This window comes from Polypterus senegalus, chromosome 15 (genome assembly GCF_016835505.1).
Source record: "Polypterus senegalus isolate Bchr_013 chromosome 15, ASM1683550v1, whole genome shotgun sequence".
Taxonomy (NCBI): Eukaryota; Metazoa; Chordata; class Cladistia; order Polypteriformes; family Polypteridae; genus Polypterus; species Polypterus senegalus.
Genome location: NC_053168.1, coordinates 94,088,899 through 94,108,469, shown reverse-complemented (window position 1 = coordinate 94,108,469; position 19,571 = coordinate 94,088,899). Strand labels below are relative to the sequence as shown.

Below are 19,571 nucleotides of genomic sequence, written 5' to 3'. Positions count from 1 at the left end.
TTGTAACAAGAAAGACACAAGTACATCAAAAAAGGTTTGTGGCAGCCACCCATATATTGTGCCCTGGCTGCAAAAGGTTAATTTTGGTGAATTGTGTTCAGGTTGAAGTCCAAAACAAAACTGATTTTGGTTTGTTAAGATGGCAGCTTTAAAGGCTGTGACTGCAAGTGATGTCATCTGGACCAGAGCCAGCACTGATGTCTTTAAGACTGTGATGTCGTCCATAGTGCCGGGACCGGAGGTGACGTCATCCATGGCCCCGGTACTGGGACATGACGTCATCAATAGCACCAGTACCAGAAGTGACATCATCAATAGCACCGGCACCTAGTGGGATTTCCCGGAGATAGTCTGCATGGGATGGAGAGAGAAAGTTAGTTCAGCTCGCCACTCCCTCATCTGCTGTGATACTACTATTATTTAGGCTCTCTAGCTGCCTCCCAATCACACGTGTGTGACAATATATATAGTGGGGGAAATAATTATTTAATCACCTGCTGAATTTGTAAGTTTGTTCTCTTACAAAGAAATGAACAGTCCCAAATTTTTATGGCAGTTTCATTTTAATGGAGAGAGACAGAATATCAATGAAAAATCTAGAAAAAAAAACACATTATATAAAAGTTATAAATTGATTTGCATGTCATTGAGTGAAATAAGTATTTGATCCCCTACAACCCAGCCAGAATTCTGTCTCCCAAAGATTGGCTGTGTGCCCATGTGGCACACAGATTACAATCAATCAATCAATCAATCAATGAATCAATGAATCAATCAATTACAGATACTCCTGATCTCAGCTCGTTATGTTTATAAAGCACACCTGTCTACAGAATCAATTTCTTCCATTTCCAACCTCCCAACCATCATGGGCAAGACCAAGGAGCTGTCAAAGGATGTCAGTGACAAGATTGTAGACCTACACAAAGCTGGAATGTGCTAGAAGACCTTCAGCAAGAAGCTTGGTGAGAAAGTGACAACTGTTGGTGCAGTTATTCAGAAATGAAAGAAATATAAAACGACCATCAATCGTCCTCTGTCTGGAGCTCAATGCAAGATCTTGCCTCATGTGGTGAGGATGATAACAAAAAAGGTGAGGGATCAGCCCGAAACTAAACAAGAGAAGCTTGTTAATGATATGATGGCAGTTGGGACCACAGTCACCAAGAACACCATTGGTAAAACACTATGCCTAAATGGATTGAAATCTTGTAGCACCTGTAAGGTCCCCTGTGGTGTTATGGGTCCACAGCTCGCTGAGCAAAGGCCGTTTATTTTTAAATATATAATCACCGCACTTGAGGTGGCATCGTGAGGGGGTGTAGTAGTCGTAGCAAGCCGCGGGGCGATCTGTGGTGTGGGCGTTTCTCACCTAGTGCACAGGTGAGGGACTGCCCACATTCGTGATTGTTCCCGTGGCTAATGTGCTGCAGCTGCTATGGCCCCTCACGATATAAAAAGAACAAGAGAACAAGAAAAAAGATCGATAAAAAAATGAAATGAAAGGGACGGAGGTTACAGGGAGCGAGAGAGGAAGCACGGAGTGTATGGTGAGCGAGCGAACGAGCGCTTGTGGGCAGCTGCAAGGAAGCTGGGTGTTAGGCCGACACCCAGGCGTTTGAGTTGATGTTGCTCCCGCTGAGCGGCCAGGTAGCGGGAGTGACCAGGGGAAGGCGACTGGCCGTGGAAGGCCAGAAAGGCATTGGGAGGCTTGGTGGTGGAGTCCTCAACGTGAGCGACCTGGCTGTTGGTGGAAACCAAGTCTCGAGACTGGGATGAGTGCCAGACCGAAGCCAGGGATCGGGAGGTCTCCGGTCTCGTGTGTATGTGAGTTGAAGAGGGCAGCTGCAGAGAGTGTCTCGCCTGCTGCTAAGCCCAAGCGGGATAAGCAGGTGAGACGCTAGCACAGAAGAAGCACCGGGCTTATTGTTGCTTTTAGAAGACTGCTTCCTGTAAGAAACGTTTTAAAGGACTGTTTGTTTTTGTGTGTATTTTAACCTCCACGATTTCTTTAATGGATTATTTATTGAACTATTTATTTAATGAAGAATTTGAAGCACTGCACTTTATGAACACTTTGTTTTTGATGGACTTTTTTCAATAAAAGCACTATGCACATTTTTTTTTATCCATACCCTTGCTCAAATGTTGTCTCACTGTTTAGCTCAACTCGGTGACATTATCGACGGTGTAGGGTTCAAGGGCTCCCGAACAGCGATGGGAGCGTGGAGCCGAACCCACATCATCACGTCCCCCTGCTCAAGGAGGCGCATGTACAGGTCCGTCTTAAGTTTGCCAGTGAACATCTAAATGATTCAGAGAAGGCTTAGGAGAAAGTGCTGTGGTCAGATGAAACCAAAATTGATCTCTTTTGCTGCTGTGTCTTAAGTGTCTTATTTAAAATTGAGAAACGTTGTGTGATAACCACTTTCGGTGTTTTTCTTTTTATTGTAACTTGTTGTATTACCAAGAGAACTTATATCAATGCGCATACACACACATAATGGTTAACAGTATACATACACCACAAAAAAGTAGATCCATTAACAGAACATCAACTCAAACCGCTGTGTTTGGAGGAAGAGAAATGCTGAGTGTGACCCAAAGAACACCATCCCCACAGTCAAGTACAAAGGTGGAAACATTATGCTATTGGGTTGTTTGTCCACTAAGGGTACAGGACGACTTCAGCGCATTGAGGAGCAAACAACAAAAACTAACAAATTTTAGTTTTATATGAAGCAACAGTTACGTCAACCAGTACAAACAGAAAGATTAGTGTCATATTTAAATATAATTTAATAACTGTTTACAAAATATTTTGGGGTGTTTTAGTGAAAATATAGAATAGAAAATAGTCTTTACTAGGGAACTATTCTTTAATTCATAAATTAAGACAAGTATGACTTAAGTCGGTTCATAGATAGTGTCACGCACGCGCGCATGGGAGGCAGCTAAAGGACTCGAATGAAGACAGTTCTGAGGCATGCCGGGATGTGACAGAGTGCACTAACTCTCTTTCTCACTTCCCTGTAGACCAAACCTGGGAGGCTCCACCTGGCTCTCTTGACATCACTTCTGGGACCGAACCAATGGAAACAGACCTTACCAGCTCCGGCCCCCCTGATGTCACATCCGGGCCTGATCCAATGAATAATGAACACGTGCCCGATCCTTATGACCTCACTTCCTGTCTTCCCCTTTAAAAGCCTACCCTTTTCCCTTCTCCCGCAGTCTGGTTTTGGACTCCATTGTATGCACTTCAGTGCTAGTTGCTTTGAAAACAACTTTTGCAGCCAGGATACCAAATTATATGAGTGGCTGCCCCAAACCTTTATCTGTCTTTGTCTCGTTTTGTGACAATAGATAGAACTTTATTTGTCCATTGAGGGAAATTTGGATTTTTACAGATCCTCTTTAAAAATATAAATACATAAACAGGTAAGTAAATTCAGAAAAAAAGAGAAAAAGTGAGAAATACAGAGCCTCAACTAATAGCCAGGATACCAAATTATATGGGTGGCTGCCCCAAACCTTTATCTGTCTTTGTCTCGTTTTGTGACAGTGGCGTAGCCGGCAGGATGGAGAAGTCCCAGAAGAGAAGGGGACAGGACCTGTAATACACCCAGATGGGAGCGTACCGGGGCCGAGTATTCAGGCGGGGAGGGTGCCCCGTGCTTCGGCGAGACCCGGTGCGGGCTCCGCTCCCGGCACGCAGAACTAGGCCACCTAGAGAGGCCAGGGAGTGTGCGGGTGGGGCTCACAGAGTTGGGCTGCCCTGGAGGGGGGAGGCAAGAGGGACACAGTATGCTCTCTTGGGGGAGAGTGCCTGCCTCCCAGTGAAACCAAAGCCCCATTTACCACCTAGGGGTGCCCCAGACTGGCAGGTGAGTGAAATAAAAAAATGGAGGTTGGACCCTGAGCGGCCGACCAGTAAACAAGCCTGGTCCTTATGGGCAAAAGTATGGCAGTGGCTACGGCCATTAGAAAACAAGCCCTTCCAGGTAATAGAGCAGGTAGCTTGCTATCTGCTCCTGAAAGCGCTTCCCCATGGCTTCACAGTGCCGGTCTGGGGCAAGCAGTTTACGAACATGTCAGGGCTCATAGAGCTTCTAGAGACACAGAGGGCGGCCTCACACTCTGGGAGAGCAGAACCGTCCTTCTGTCAAACTCAGCCGGGGTACGTACCAAGACCTAGCCCCTCCCTGTACAACCCGGAGCTCGTATCGGCGTCCGCGGTGCCACGGATGTGTATAACCTGTGTCCACAGGGAAACCCGCTGGTACAGGACCGCCGCTTGTGTCATCAGCTACGGAGGATCGGTCCAGAAAGTAACCATGGCAATTCTTCCTGATCCTCCACACCCGGTGATACTGGGGCAGGACTGGTCTGAAATTAAAAGCGATGAGGCACATACCACTCCCGGGGTTAATTTGGGCCTCGTTATGGACGGAGATGAACCGTCTCAAGCTGCCTCCACGCCGTGTAATCAGCCGGCAGAGAGAGACGAAGTGGCCGTCCTAAGTGACGGGGCAACTTCCGGGCCGTCACAGGCTGACACGTCATCCACCAACGCTGTGGCGGAGCAGGAGGAAACCACGCCCATTGAGGTCGATGCTGACCCTCTCTCCGTGTAGCGGTTTCAATTTAAAAGGACGCCGGCTTCTTTTAGAAGGGAGCAATGGAACGACGACTTGTCTATGGCAAGCGCACTGATCAGTCGATGCCACAGAGCCCCTACTTGTGTTAGATAATGACCTCCTTTACCGTGTAGCAATGCATGACGGGCAGGAGACGAGGCTGCTGCTAGTTCCACGTACCTTCCGGTGGCAGGTCTGCGAACTAGCACACGCCCACCTCCTAGGTGGCCACCTGGGCACCGAGAAAACTCTGGAGCGGATCAAGCTCCGTTTCTACTGGCCGGGAATCAACGAGGAGGTTCGTCACTTTTGCGCTTCCTGCCTGGAGTGTCAACGCGTACCGTCTTCCCGAGGCAGTACTGGCAGTATCGTGTCCTTCCATTTGGGTTACACGGGGTTCCAGCCACCTTCCAGCGTCTGGTGGACAAAGTGCTAAAGCCTCATGACTCATATAGTGCTGCCTACCTGGATGACGTGGTCATCTATTCCAGCACATGGAGGGAACACCTACAGCATGTCCAAGCGGTATTATGGACACTTGGTGAGACCGGGCTCCAGATTAATCCCAAGAAGTGTTTCTTTGGATTAAGCGAGGCCAAATATTTAGGCTACCTGGTGGGCCGGGGTACCGTAAGGCCACAGTGCTACAAGATTGATGCCATTTTGAAATGGCCCCGTCCGCGAACCAAGCGGCAGGTCCAAGCCTTTCTCGGGTTAGCCGGGTACTACCGCCGGTTTATACCCCGGTTCTCGGAGAGAGCGGCGCCCTTGACTGATTTAACAAGGGCCCCGAACATTGTGGTATGGACTGAAAAGACAGGCACTGCATTTGGTGACTTGAAGCAGGCCCTTACGTCCGCACCTATTTTGATGGCACCTAACTTTTCTTTGCCTTTCATCCTCCAGACGGACGCTTTGGACACAGGCCTGGGCGCCGTGCTGAGCCAAAGTTTTGATGGTGTGGAACACCCCGTCATGTTCCTGAGCCGGAAACTGTTGGACCGGGAGACCAGGTATGCAGCGGTGGAAAGGGAGGCTTTGGCGATTAAATGGGCGATTACTCAGCTGAGGTACTACCTGTTGGGCCGGGAATTCACCCTTGTCATGGACCATGCACCCCTACAGTGGATGGCCCTGCACAAGGAGTTGAATCCGCGGGTCACCCGGTGGTTTCTTGACCTGCAGCCGTACAAGTTCTTGCTCGTTCATCGTCGGGGTGCTCTCCATGCCAACGCTGATGCTCTTTCTCTGGTTCACGACCTCTCGGTTAGGGTTGCCTGACCCGACGGGTCTGGGCTGAGGGGGGGGCCTTGTCACGCATGCACGCATGGAAGGCAGCTAAAGGGCTCGAGTGAAGGCAGTTCTGAGGCATGCCGGGATGTGGCAGAGTTCACTAACTCTCTTTCTCACTTCCCTGTAGACCAAACCCGGGAGGCTCCACCTGGCTCTCTTGACATCACTTCTGGGACCGAACCAATGGAAACAGACCTTACCAGCTCCGGCCCCCCTGATGTCACATCCGGGCCTGATCCAATGAATAATGAACACGTGCCCGATCCTTATGACCTCACTTCCTGTCTTCCCCTTTAAAAGCCTACCCTTTTCCCTTCTCCCGCAGTCTGGTTTTGGACTCCATTGTATGCACTTCAGTGCTAGTTGCTTTGAAAACAACTTTTGCAGCCAGGATACCAAATTATATGAGTGGCTGCCCCAAACCTTTATCTGTCTTTGTCTCGTTTTGTGACAATAGATAGAACTTTATTTGTCCATTGAGGGAAATTTGGATTTTTACAGATCCTCTTTAAAAATATAAATACATAAACAGGTAAGTAAATTCAGAAAAAAAGAGAAAAAGTGAGAAATACAGAGCCTCAACTAAAAGGCTGCTGCTTACACATCACCATCAAAGTCATATATACGAGCGTATTATCCTACAAAAAGATACAGTATCTTGTAAAATAAAAAAAAAACATTTAAACTGAGTTTCCTTTTTTATGTATTTTTGTATTTGTATTTTTATTAGGGGTTATACCTTAAATTATTTTTTTCTGTTCTTTACAGATGTAGTTCTTAAGAAAATCTGCTCAATTTAATTGCACAATATAATTTATCTAAACATATATTTAATGACAAAATAACAATGTTTATAAATAGATCAAGAAGTAAATCTGTTAAAATTAAAATGTATTTACTTTTTTGTACAATATGATTGGCTTGTCAACAAAGCAGAGCTGCATAGGTCTACAACTGGACTCTTTTCTACAAAGTATTAGTCTTTGCCTAAAGATGGCAGCTCAAACCAGCTTCTTATCCAAGACTGGATAAATTCTAAAAATGACAAGATCTTTTGAACAATCAGATGAAATAATTATTGTAAGAATAAATATCTTTTTCTGCATTTCTTAACTACAACATTTTGTTTAGTGTTTTGGCTGTGATGTTTGCTTTTGGCCTACCTTTTCCATTAGTAAAATTTTACCTGTTTCTGACTACAGTTTTTAGGTCAGTCCGTTTGACTTGCTCCATTTCCTGGTTATTTCCCTTTCAAATGTTAATAAAATGCCATTGGTCACCTCCACGTATTCATTGCACAGCTTATAAAGGATTTCATTTTTGCTATATCTCTAGGCTGAAGAAAGAAGGCTTCGAAAAGTTAAGAAATTTGACAGTGACATATGACAGGGATAATTACTAAATGTCAAGAGGATTCAGCTGAAATAAAATGAAAGAGTTTGCATTATGAGTAGTTAGTATTGCCTTACTATTCACAGTCTAATCTCCCGCTAAAAAAACGTGTGTTTTTTTAATAAATGTAAACACAAATAATTATCATTCATCTACTTTCATAAATGAATAATTCAGCTTATCAATTATGCACTTGAACAAGTATAAATGATACAAAAAGCTGAGCATCATCAGCATAAAAATGATCTCTTAATAATGACACATATAAAAAAGAACATTGGTGCAAGAACTGATCTGAAAATGATGATGGAGTGATGGAGTACTATCTTCAGAGTTAAAAATGATTTGAAAAATATGAAGTCAATCAACTAAAAGTAAAACATGACTGGCTAACTAAATTACCAAGTATAAAAATTAATGCAGCACGTAGGTTTAAAAGCATAATAACTGCAATATCCTGCATTAGAACAGATTACAATATAATTTATCATATAAGTTAAAACTGTTTCTGCTCCGTGACTGAGGTAAACAAAAGTTTGAAAGACTACATTTTGTAAGGTAAGATTCAATTTGTGTGGTTGCTATTTTCAAACAATTCTGAAATATGCTTATAGGTACAAAATTTTTTAGTGTGCTGGAGTCCATTGTGTTTTTCCATTTCTTTTGCTCTTTTCCTGGCTAAGAGTTTAATGGTTCTTTCTTTTTTAAATCTTAACCAGCTGCCATATAACTATGAAGAGCCAGCCTTCTTGGAACCATTTACATCTGTATGTGTATTCACCCTAAGTCTGCTAATAACTGAAGAAAGAAGGAGAAGGTGCAATTGATTGTCTTCTTACATTAATTCTATTAAGTACAAGAATTAATTTCAATTAAGAATTTGGTTAGAATGCAATCATGCAGCCACTGTGGACTTCCAGGGCCAAAAGCTGGGCACCAATAACAGAGGTGAGCCCTGTGACATATTACCCAGGTACTAGTGCATGTCAATCCTATTCTCCATTATTTTTTTATTAAAGTTTGAGTAATATAGCTTTTCTGCCATACAAACACATACTATAAAATAATAAGAGCAATTGGAGGTATAGAATAACCACTTTATTGTTTTCGATAATTGGTATGAAGCCATTACTTAATAAACAAGGGCAATTAAAGAGTATTTCATATTTTCTAAATTTGACATCTCTTGTTATTTACATTGAGTATTCAGTGGTATTTGATGTAGTTTTGTTCGTTTGAGTCAGATTGTTCATCCAATAGTGACTGAGGTATTTACGTTTATGAACTTTTCTAAACGCTATTCTCTGTCTATTTGATTAACTTCCATAATCTAAGCCTGGGACACAACATTCTTGAAAAATGCTATCTTTAAAAAAAAATCAGAATGCGCTTCTCTAGAAAGCACTTATTCATCTCGTTCAGTAGATGGCAGTAATGGAAATTCTTGTCATCATCAAGAAGGAACTGCAGATTTCAACTCCACCTCCTAGTTTGCAGTACGCAGGCGCAGTACAGAGTTGCTCAGCTGACTGTGAGTGAGAGGTTTCCGAAATGAGTAACTGATTGAAAATTATGTTTAGCAAACTGTAGTCACTTGGAGCCTGTGTTATCAGTAGCTGGTTGCATTCAATTTTCTGGTAGGTGATTTTATTCACGCCGATATTATTTTTTTAATTTTGTGGTAAAATTATTCAGTTTTAATCGCTGCGTTCTTTAAAGTAGATTGTGAACGCCTGTTATGTGTCAAGAAAAGATGAGGACTAGGTGCTGGTTTCTTTCATTTTTTTATTTACCAAACCACGGTTTATAAGTCTAAGGGATCCAGCTTGTGCTTGATGGTGTTTTAACAGCTGTAGAAGCAGTGTGTATGGAGCATAAATGAAATGGCCTTCATTGACAGCAAAGCAACATGTCCTTAGCCTCCCCGCTCTCTATTGAGTGTAGGTTTCCCACTGATTACCTAACACATTTCTGCAAAAAATGCCTTTACATTTTATGCATTAATGTCGAGATTCATTCTTGGCGTATATATGTTACTACTAGGACTAGGGGCATCACAAGACACGCACATTTTGCGGAAGTGAAACCTCATTTTTACAGAACAAGAATTTGAGCCCATACTTTCCATTTATCTCTCAAGTTTTCGAGAAGATAGTATTCCTTTTCAATATGTACGGTAACTTCTGAATTATTAAAATCTTGTTATTACAGCCTCATAACGTTTAATAACGCCTGACTTCCGGCTGGGATGCTCATGTCAAGTCTTAAAACTAACCCTTTTCAATGTATTAAAAAGTATTTTGAAGAAAGCGTCCACTATTTTTCATTAACGCAGTAAGGAGTCAGACATGGATAACTTAGTACCCCATCTTAATTTTAATTTGTTTTTAAGTTATTTTGAATTTAATGCTTGTGCCATATAGTTATTTATAATGTTAACGTGTTCATTTTTGTGATTAATGTCGTCTATTTAACGCGTTAAAATACTGTCGGTATGTGTGTGTGTGTGTGTATATATATATATATTAGTTTTTTTTTAACATTATGAATCATTAGTACAAATAAGTTAAGCGTATACCTAACGATTTACATAAACATCCAATACTGTATTTATATAGTACCTTTAAACATTTTATGAAATATAATTTTCATCCAGTGGTTTAACATTACGTATTATTCGGTTCACAAGGGTATGCCACATGTTCATATGTAGCAGTAGTGTTCATTTTCTTGATTTATACATACTGACATAGGTACAGGGGAGCGTCAAGAAAGGGATGGGTTTATAGCAGTCCTGGTGCAATATTAGAAAAAAGTTGCGAAGGTTAAAATTACGCTCTCATTTTTTCGTGTTTCTGTAAGAAGATTGAATCAATGTCACATCACATAAATGCTAAATAAGTTGTCTGTGAGTGGCAGTAAAACCAAAATAAGTCTCTAGTACCTATGTATTTACCAGTCTTCCAGCCAGTTTACAGTGCTGACTGCCTAATATATAGAGACAAAATTCAATGAGATAGAAGTGTAATGATTATCCCTAACCATGATTCAGGTTTGCAGTTTCTTCGCTAGTTTATGCAAAGAATACAACATAACCATCCAAGTAATGCATGCTGCAGGGAGAGCAGTGTTTTCCAACTGTTTTTCTGTGGTGGTGGTTTATGTAACTCAAAAAATCTCAAGGCACATGATTGTACCAACCACAAAAGCATTAAATCTCTTAGATGGGAAATTGTCCAAAAGGGCAGGGCAGTTAAATGGTCCTTAGGCAGTACACTCCAGTGCAAGTCAACAGTCATTTAGATTGTTTAATTTTTACTTTGACACATCTTGGTCTCGTACACTACGCCAATTTGATAATTAACATATTGGACCTGTTTTCTTATTGCCTTCATTTCAAGAAGAAAAACTCAAAATGTAGTGTTTGCTTAAGTATGACCTCTGTTCTTTATAAGCTTCTGGTTTACCAAATGACAAATTAATCACAAACAACACAAAGGTGACACTCATTTGACCATACTTAAATATAATTAGGTACTACTTGTGAGTCCTTTATATCTCTCTGGATATCAAAAGCACCCTTTTAATGTGTAGGGCTTTAATATTTTTAATCGGTAACTTTTTAGTTTTTATTTAGTTCATGATCTACAGAAAATGGCTTATTTTGACTTTGGAAATATATTGTTACAGCATAAGAGTTCACATTAAAAAGACTGAATAGCTAAATATGTGTAGAAATTTTTTGTCATGCAGAACATTCTGATGACTTTAAAGGGGATTGAATAGTTTTGCATGCCAGTGTATTTATAAAAGCTTTAACCCATATATATGTAACATTTCTGGAGAAACTGGGAAATAACACCCTTGATCAAAGATTAAAATGCAGCCAGGCCAGCTAAATGATGACTTGTGCATATTATAATTCATATTACCAGTTATAATGTGTGTTGTTGTGACAAACATACCTCAAAAGTATTGAGTGTGGTGTACAATAGTCTATTTTAGTTCCCTTTTAAAAAGGGCCAATCGTGTATTTGCACTGAAGACATTTTTTGCTTTTTCATCAGTTTATATATAGTCTACCTATGTTTCTTCTCATGGAATAGCCTTAGGGATCAAGGATATCTTTGCCAAGCTTCACTCCATTCCTGCTGTGATAGAAGCCATTACATGACCGAGGAGGTGCTACATGCAGTTTCTATATGGTTTTGGTATACATACATAAAACATAACATGTTTTGCAAACATAAAAAGGCAATTTGCAACAGTGTCCAGTTTTTTTTGCTAATGTAATCTGATGTCAAGAAGAGATGTAACACATATCATAACTCTATGGCCTGAGTCAACCCTTGATTCTTTTATCTTAAGGCAGACTAGCTTTGGTAGAAGTGACGGTACTGTACGTGGTGGCTGGCTTGTTGGCAAGTCCAAACCCTCACTTTTTCATGTTTTTGTACAATATGGCTACTTGATCATATGCTGGCACCTTTCGCCATTCCTGGACCCCCAGAATTAAGAGTAGAGTTGTTATAATGTCATACGTGATCTTATGCACTCGGTTGTGGAGTGCAAGCTGGTGTTCTTGAATGCAGCTGGTGGGGTCTTGACATGTCAGAAGGGCTGCTGCTCTACTAGCAAATTAATGTTTGCAGCATCGTGATTTCATATGTATAAGATTAATTAGCATCATGGTGCATTAATGAGTGTACATTTATAAAATAATTGTGATTTATAAAGGAAAATTGAGTAGAAATGTGCATAAGCTGATTTTATGAGTCTGATTTTTTTTGCATATGCATGTGCATAGTTATGATCAACACAAAGTTTTATAAATTAAACCCCAGATCATTAATATTAATATATGAAATATAATATTATATATTATATTATATTATTATATTATATTATATATATAATATTAATATATGAAACTGGTAAAAATTTGAGTAAGGAGCCCACTGGAGAGGTAGGTTGGGGAAAAATGTAAAAGGAGGAGGGATCTATATTAATTAAATTATTTAGGTTTTTAATTTTATCAGGAAAAAAGTGAAGGGATTTTTCAGTCTTCAGTGGAACAGGTGATTGTGCTGGATGCAGGTTGAAGTAATTTATTGCCCACAGAGGATAAAACCCTTGGGTTATCATAGTCATTGTCTGTTACTGTGTCATAATATGTATTCTTGGCTGCAGTTAGTGCATCTCTCCAAGCTCCTTGATGGTCAGAGGAAGTCTGGGCATGTATAGTAACACTCTCAAAGTGTCGGCTAGCTAGTTTCATAGACTGTATGCTTGAATTACGCCTTAGAGCTAAACGCTTAAAGGAAACCTCCTTGTGTTTTACCTCTTGCTGAATTGATGGAATAGAGAAAGACAAAAAATGAAATGTATCTAGCATGGATAGAGGGATAGATATTTTTAAGGTTTCTGCAAGAAATTTGACATGTACGGTTAAGAGCTGGAAGAGGCATTGCAGCAGTGAAACAGCACGTTTTATAGTCAGAGAGGCTCAAATCAATACTTTGAATGCAAAAAACAGATAATCAAGATGTACAGACCAGATGCAATAAGTGATCTTTTCTCGCCTTGATTACTGCAACTCACTGTATTCTGGGATTAGCAAATCCATGATACGCAGGTTACAGTTGGTCCAGAATACTGCCGCTCGCTTTCTGGTTGGTGCAAGAAAGTACGGCTCTGTTTCTCTAATATTAGCTTCTTTACACTGGCTGCCTGACAGTTTTCGAATTGATTTTAAAATCTTGTTGCTAGTTTTTAAATCTTTACGTGGGCTTGCTCCTGCCCATTTTTCTGAATTGTGTGTTTTAGGCCTTGTTCACACGGGCGTTAAAATCGAGCGTTTTTTTTGCGTTCGTAGCGTCCGGTGAGCGCGGATCAAGCGCCGAGTGTTTTCTACGTAGGAGTCAATGAGAGTGTTCACACGGGCTTTGGTGACGTCGCGTTTGTCCGCTGGCGTTTATACGGCATCAAAAAGTTGCATGCAGCTTTTCTTGGCGTTCAAAACCCAACGAACGCAAGGAAACCGCTTCTAGTTCGTTTTCTGCGCGTTTATTTTACGCTTCGGAGGAGCTGGGGGGCATTTCAGTGCATAACACCGGTGTAAGCGCACACTCGACTACTGTTTCCTTACCTCAAAGTGACAAGTAGTCTCTCTTCGGGGCTAACACCAAGTCACATATTGGTTGATCGGCGTGCAATGTGGCATTGCACCAGCTGCAGCAGACAATCAAAAGTGGAAACCGACATCCGACAGTAATTAAAAACTTGCGCGGAAATTTTCACATTTCTTCATAAAGCACAAAAAAACTTCCTTTAACCCGACGTTGTGCAGTCAGAGGATGAACCCAGTAGCGGCAGCGTTTTTCTCTCCCTACGCCGTATTACGAGTATTTTAAAACAAGAAGATTAATATCTAACATAGCAAAATGGTCCATATTGAAAGGAGGCACCTCAAATAAAACGACAAGGGCTTTCATATCCAGTTCCCGACACTGCCTCCACAGGTTAACACACAAACTACAATTTGGGCTGCAGGCTGGCGTTAGACAGAGACAAGCGACGCCGGTGTAGAAGTCAATCGATCGCCACCACAAAATGCAACATAAACGTCTAGGACGCTCAGAGCAAGTTCTTAATCCAAAAACTTAACGCCCGTGTGAACAAGGCCTTACACCAGCCATCCAGAGTGCTTAGATCTTCTGGTCAGTTGTCTCTTGTTGTCCCTCGTACTAAGTGTAAAAGTAAGGGGGACAGGGCTTTTGCAGCTGCTGCTCCTTGCCTGTGGAACTCTTTACCTCATTACATAAAGGAGTTGTCTACAATTGAACTGTTCAAAACAAGATTAAAGACTCATTTCTATTCACTTGCATTCCGTGACGTTCAGTAATACTGATGGTTTCCTCATTGTGATTATGTTACATTACTTTTATTGATTATTTTTTTTATTTATGCTCATTTATTTTATTTCTATTTGTTATTCACGTTAGTTGTATGTTTTTCTTTAATTCTATTATTGTAAAGCATTTTGGCCACAACATTCCTATGTTGTTTTAAATGTGCTATATAAATAAAGTTAACATTGACCACTAAAGGTGGGTTGGAAAATCAGCAGGCTGCACCAAGTCAAAACAGTCCAGTCCAGATAAGAATGCTTTAAAGATTACCAATGTTGAGGTTAAGTCACCTGCAAGAATAACTGTAAAAGAGATCTTAGTTGAACTAGTAATTCAGTCAGGTCAGATAATATAAATCCATTGTTAGTGATGCACCAGTATGGATATTCTGGGTGATACCGATATGTTTTTGTCTATTTTTTTCCAATACTGGCAACCAGTGGCCGATATATTTGTTTTTTTTTACTTCAGGTTTCAATATTTTAGGTATCCTGAAAATATTTTGTGCATTATCAAAGAAACAACAGTAGCATGTGAAACAGAGATGAACTTTTTATTAATTTCTTTCCTATATCCAGGTTTCTGGATATAGGCTGCTGGATATCCTGGCCGGCTGTGTACACTGGTACTGTGAGTGCTGTGCAGAGTGGAGGCAGAACCTCTGTGTTTTTCCCAGTTGATTCTGGGGTTCGTCAGGCGTGTGTTCTTGCTCCTACTCTGTACAATGCGTGTATGAACTGGACATTGGGCAAGGTCGTGGGGTCCAGCATCTGTGTGGTATCTGTTGGTGAAGAAAGATTCACGGATCTTGACTTTGCTGATGATGCTGTGATCTTCGCGGAGTCAATGGAAGCTCTGATCAAGGTGCTTGAGAGACTGAGCGAGGAGTCTGAGTGTCTGGGCTTGCGAGTGTCCTGGATAAAAACTAAGATCCAGGCCTTTAATGACCTCTTGGTCAGTAAACGGATTGAGAGAGCATGGGGGTCATGAGGTCGCTGGAAAGGGGTGTCTGGCGCTCCCGATATCTATGCAAAAGGGCGATGGTCCAAGTCTTTAGAGTCCTGGTTCTTCCTGTCTTGCTGTATGGTTGTGAAACATGGACACTATCCAGTGACCTGAGACGAAGACTGGACTCCATTGGTACTGTGTCTCTGGAAAATCCTTAGGTACCATTGGTGTGACTTTGTGTCGAATGAGGTTGAAAGGTTGACGTACAATGATTTGGGTCATATAAAGGGCATTCAGTATAAAGTGTGATGTGGATGCACTTTTAAGAGATACAGCAGAAGCTATTCCAAAATGAAACACTTTCTAATGCAATTGTGCCTTGAAATGTTAAAGGACTGCTGTATATTTCAGGGTGATCTTTTTTTTTTTTAAATAATGCTTACATTAAAACTGGAAAAACACAGCAAGGGTACACAAGAAACAAACTATCATCTATTTAAAAAGTAGGTGATTATTTAGGACACATGGAAAGATAATTACCAGAGCTCGGAAGTTTCAGTACACAGCCATGGGCAGTCAGCAGGCACAATCACTCTAGTGCCATAAACCCCCAAGGAAAGCTGATGTCAAAGAACGATCCAGGGGACCACAAATATGAAAGAATTACTTGTGAGAGTGGACATCAGTTCATTTCTCTAGTTGAAGCTCATGCAAACAGTGCTGACTGTGATTCAGTACATCAAAGAAAACGGAATGTTCCAAAAAACTAGATTTCCATGGTGTAAAGAGAAATCAGGCACCGGGCAACAGATGAGCAATCAAAAAAAGTTTATCCATTGAAGCACTCGAATTCAAATCAATTGCCCCATAGGGCACAAACCCAGACTAGACATAACTCATAAAAATAAATCTAAATTCAAGACATAAAGCTACTATTTAGTTTCCATGAGCAAAACACAAAGTGAGAAAAAAATGAAAAGTAATGCAAAAAGTACCAGGTTCGTTGGAAATTTCAATGAAAAGTATTATTTACACAGACAGGAGTGGCTGGAAGCATATACAGGCCTTCCCTCCCTGTTACCGAACGAATATTTGATAGCGATTTTGTAGAACCTATGAATAATTTGGAATTCTGTTGAGTTTTTATGTGTCAAAGATTTTGTGAATGTATTCGTTGCAACTGTTAAGTTTAAATAGACATTACATTTATTTGTAAAATCGTTATTTTAAAAGAGCAATAAAAAAGATAGAAAATGATGTTCTTTGGGGATGCTTGGATAGAATGCATATGGTTATTTGTTTTTCTGGAGTATACTATTCTAGTTTTTACTCAAGTCTCTGTTTTTCCATTTGCATTTTGTTAATCTTATTGTTAATTGTTGGAGCTGAGTTTTTAATGTTTTTACTTATGAGCTTCGAGGTCCTTCAAGAGACCTTGATTTAGATTAAGCAGGAGACATGCAGACATAGTCAATTTTAAATCACCAGTTAACCTTATCAGCATGTCCTTGGGGATATGGAATTAAAACCTGTGCAGACATGGAGAGAACATGCAAACACTACTGGCAACAAAGGATTAGGAAATCGATGTGGCACCTGTGCTAACCACTAGTGGATTGTGACAAGCATTCGTTTTTTGGGCAAAGCAGTACTGCACTGATTTTTACCTAGTTAGTTGATGTTCTGTGCATTGGTTGCCTAACTGATTTGTCTGAAGGGTTTGAGGAATTCCAAACTATTAATGTTGCATAGGAGTCTTAACTGAGGAGATTTTCATGATTTTAACTGAATTTCTGTACTTCTTTTTTCTTTCAACATCACTTTATGAGCATATTAAATTTTATTAATCCGCTTATTACTTGCGCTTTACTATGCCTCTATGGAAATGTTAAACAGGACTGTTGTAAAAATTAAAAGCACAAAAATAAATACATTATGTTACCATGATAGATGCATGCTATTTTAAAGCTTGTGTCACTGTGGAAATGGACTATATGTTTTGAATAATATTTCTTTTTATTTGCATTGTGAGACAAATTTATGAATTATTTCCAACAGTACACATAAAAATGATACATTTTACTATTGGAAAGTGTATTGGAGTTTCAGTGATAATTTTTCTTATTTTATGTAGGCTTGTATAATCCTTCTTTGGCAACTAACCCCACAACCTTTGCTACTAACCCTGTCATCATCAAGGAAAAACAATCAGTGGAACAGCATGCCAGACATTATAGTGCGTCTTTTACGCAATTGTTCAGAGTAAAATGAGTGCTTGCATAAGTTCAGTGCAGGCAATTAGTGAGTCATGCATTGCAGAAAGCTGATCTCAGAAACACAGTTGAACTGTACCTTTCAGTAAACCTTGTTCACATTACTTTTTTACATCAAAGGAATCCAGCTACAGTAAAGTTAAATGTTTCTCCACACATTCTTACTTACTCTAAAGTGCTTAACACTAGAATTACCAGAGCCTATGAAAAAACTCGTAGATCCGGTCCACCTTTAATCCATTCGCACCTGTTACTTAGAGTCAGATCAGGAGCTTATTCAGTGCGTGCAAAAACATGCAGGTGGCCAGTTGCTGTGTGCTACAACATGCTGGCGGTGATCAATGCACATGTACTGTGTAAGGCATGCACGGGGGCCACTGAGAAAAGAGTGTTCATGGCTCAGCTTGCAGAGAAACTTCATCGTCGCATCTTACTAGAAAAGGCGATGGAAAAAGAAAAGGAGGATTCAACATCGACAAGCTTCTGTTCCAGACAGCCGCTTCCCCCAGGAAAGTAAACTGAGTCAGTGTCACCCCACCCCGCCCCTCCTGATCTGACTCTAAGTAATAGCGGCAGCATAAATTCGCACCCGATCTGATGCTGTTCGTTTTCAAATAATATTGCATTAGTGCAATGATGTTTTCACATATATTGTCTCTTTCTTTCAGGTGTGTAATATAAACCATAACATAGAGAGAAGTGTGTACACACATTGTAAATGTAAGAAGGACGATCCTTGCGTGTGTGTGAACTGTTAACATTTGAATCTGATGATTGCATATAGCGCCGAACTTACTGCTCTGTACTATTCTGTCCTCTGCATGTCCTGGAGTACAAAAGAAACAGCATACAGCAACATGTGGGGACTGGCAAGATCGGGGGAAAAAAAAACCACACAGTCACTGATTACAAACCGGAAGATGTTATGCAAATGAATATGAATAATGTTGCATCCGTGCCACAAAGTTTTCTGAAATGTACTATGCAGGTCATAAAACAAATAATTCCAAATATCATGTATACCTATGTCTCTGTTTTTTTTTTTTTTTGACATCATAGACCATAAGTTGCATACTAATTCAGAGTGAGCAGGAACACTCAATAAAGCTGAATGAAAAAAAAATCAAATGACGGTGAGATACGAAGAAGGCAGATTTGCCAGCATCTGTTTGTCAGCTTTTATCACTCCAGATGAGAGAATGTCCAGTTCCATTGTCTCAAAACGCCACTCACATCTTCAGTTATTCCGGTGGGGGGATGGAATAGCCAGCTGCTTGTATTTATTGGCACATTTACAGGACTAACGACACTGGCGGAGAGGTGCGAACGGATTTAAGGAGGGCCTGGTCTACAAGTTTTTTCATAGGCTCTGGTAATTCTAGTGTTAAAGAAGACAGCAGTCAGGGTTGGACTGTGCTCTGAAAATGGCTTTGTTTTTTCTGTTGACTGTGAAGTAGCTTCTTTCTACTCTACATTTACACAGTTATATTCATATGACTTCCAGGAGCTGTCCAGACAGCAGCTTTTTTCAGAAGCTCTGTGATCATTTTTTTAACTGATACTAAGTTTTGTTTTTTATTTACCCTTTTTAATTATTTTTAAGATTTTAATCACTCACATGGAAGCTTCATGTTCTACATCAAAGTGGTATTTTAATAATTAAATTGCACACCATAGGTATTACCTATTATTTTTTTAATTGTCAAAAACTGTGTAGGCTTATTGTTTAGTGAACATAAAAAAATACAATACACACTCTTTTAAACAATTAAAGTATGTACAGAAATATTTATCCATTTATCTTACACATGCTATAAATGAAAATAAAAATTCTTGTTACAATTGTACTAATATTATGTAAAAAAAGCCAGAACTAAATAAAATAAAAAGTAAAATTTTAAGCACAGAACTAAATAAAAATAAAAAACTAGAATGAAATAAAAACTTTATAAAATAAAATAAAAACTAAAACTACAATTAATATCAGAACTGAAATATCACTAGTTGAGAGTGGGACATTTTACTATTTAATGAAAATATTAACTCATTTTGACTTTGCTGGCAGCAATACCTTTCAAAAATTCAGACTGATGCAACAAAAGGCTAGAAAAGTG

General features: G+C 40.1%; 1 protein-coding gene across 2 annotated transcripts in view; it reads left to right on the top strand.

Annotated features, from left to right (window-relative positions):
* Positions 1 to 19,571, top strand: part of LOC120515778 (V-type proton ATPase subunit C 1-A) — a 349,765-nt gene that overhangs the window by 36,514 nt on the left and 293,680 nt on the right. The window contains exon 1 of one of the 2 annotated variants that reach the window (XM_039737076.1): positions 8,828 to 8,962. The exons of the other annotated variant lie outside the window; for it this stretch is intronic. The gene's annotated coding sequence lies outside the window, so the exon portion shown is untranslated. Of the gene's footprint in view, positions 1 to 8,827; positions 8,963 to 19,571 lie in introns of those variants that run through there. 2 annotated transcript variants of the gene reach the window in all.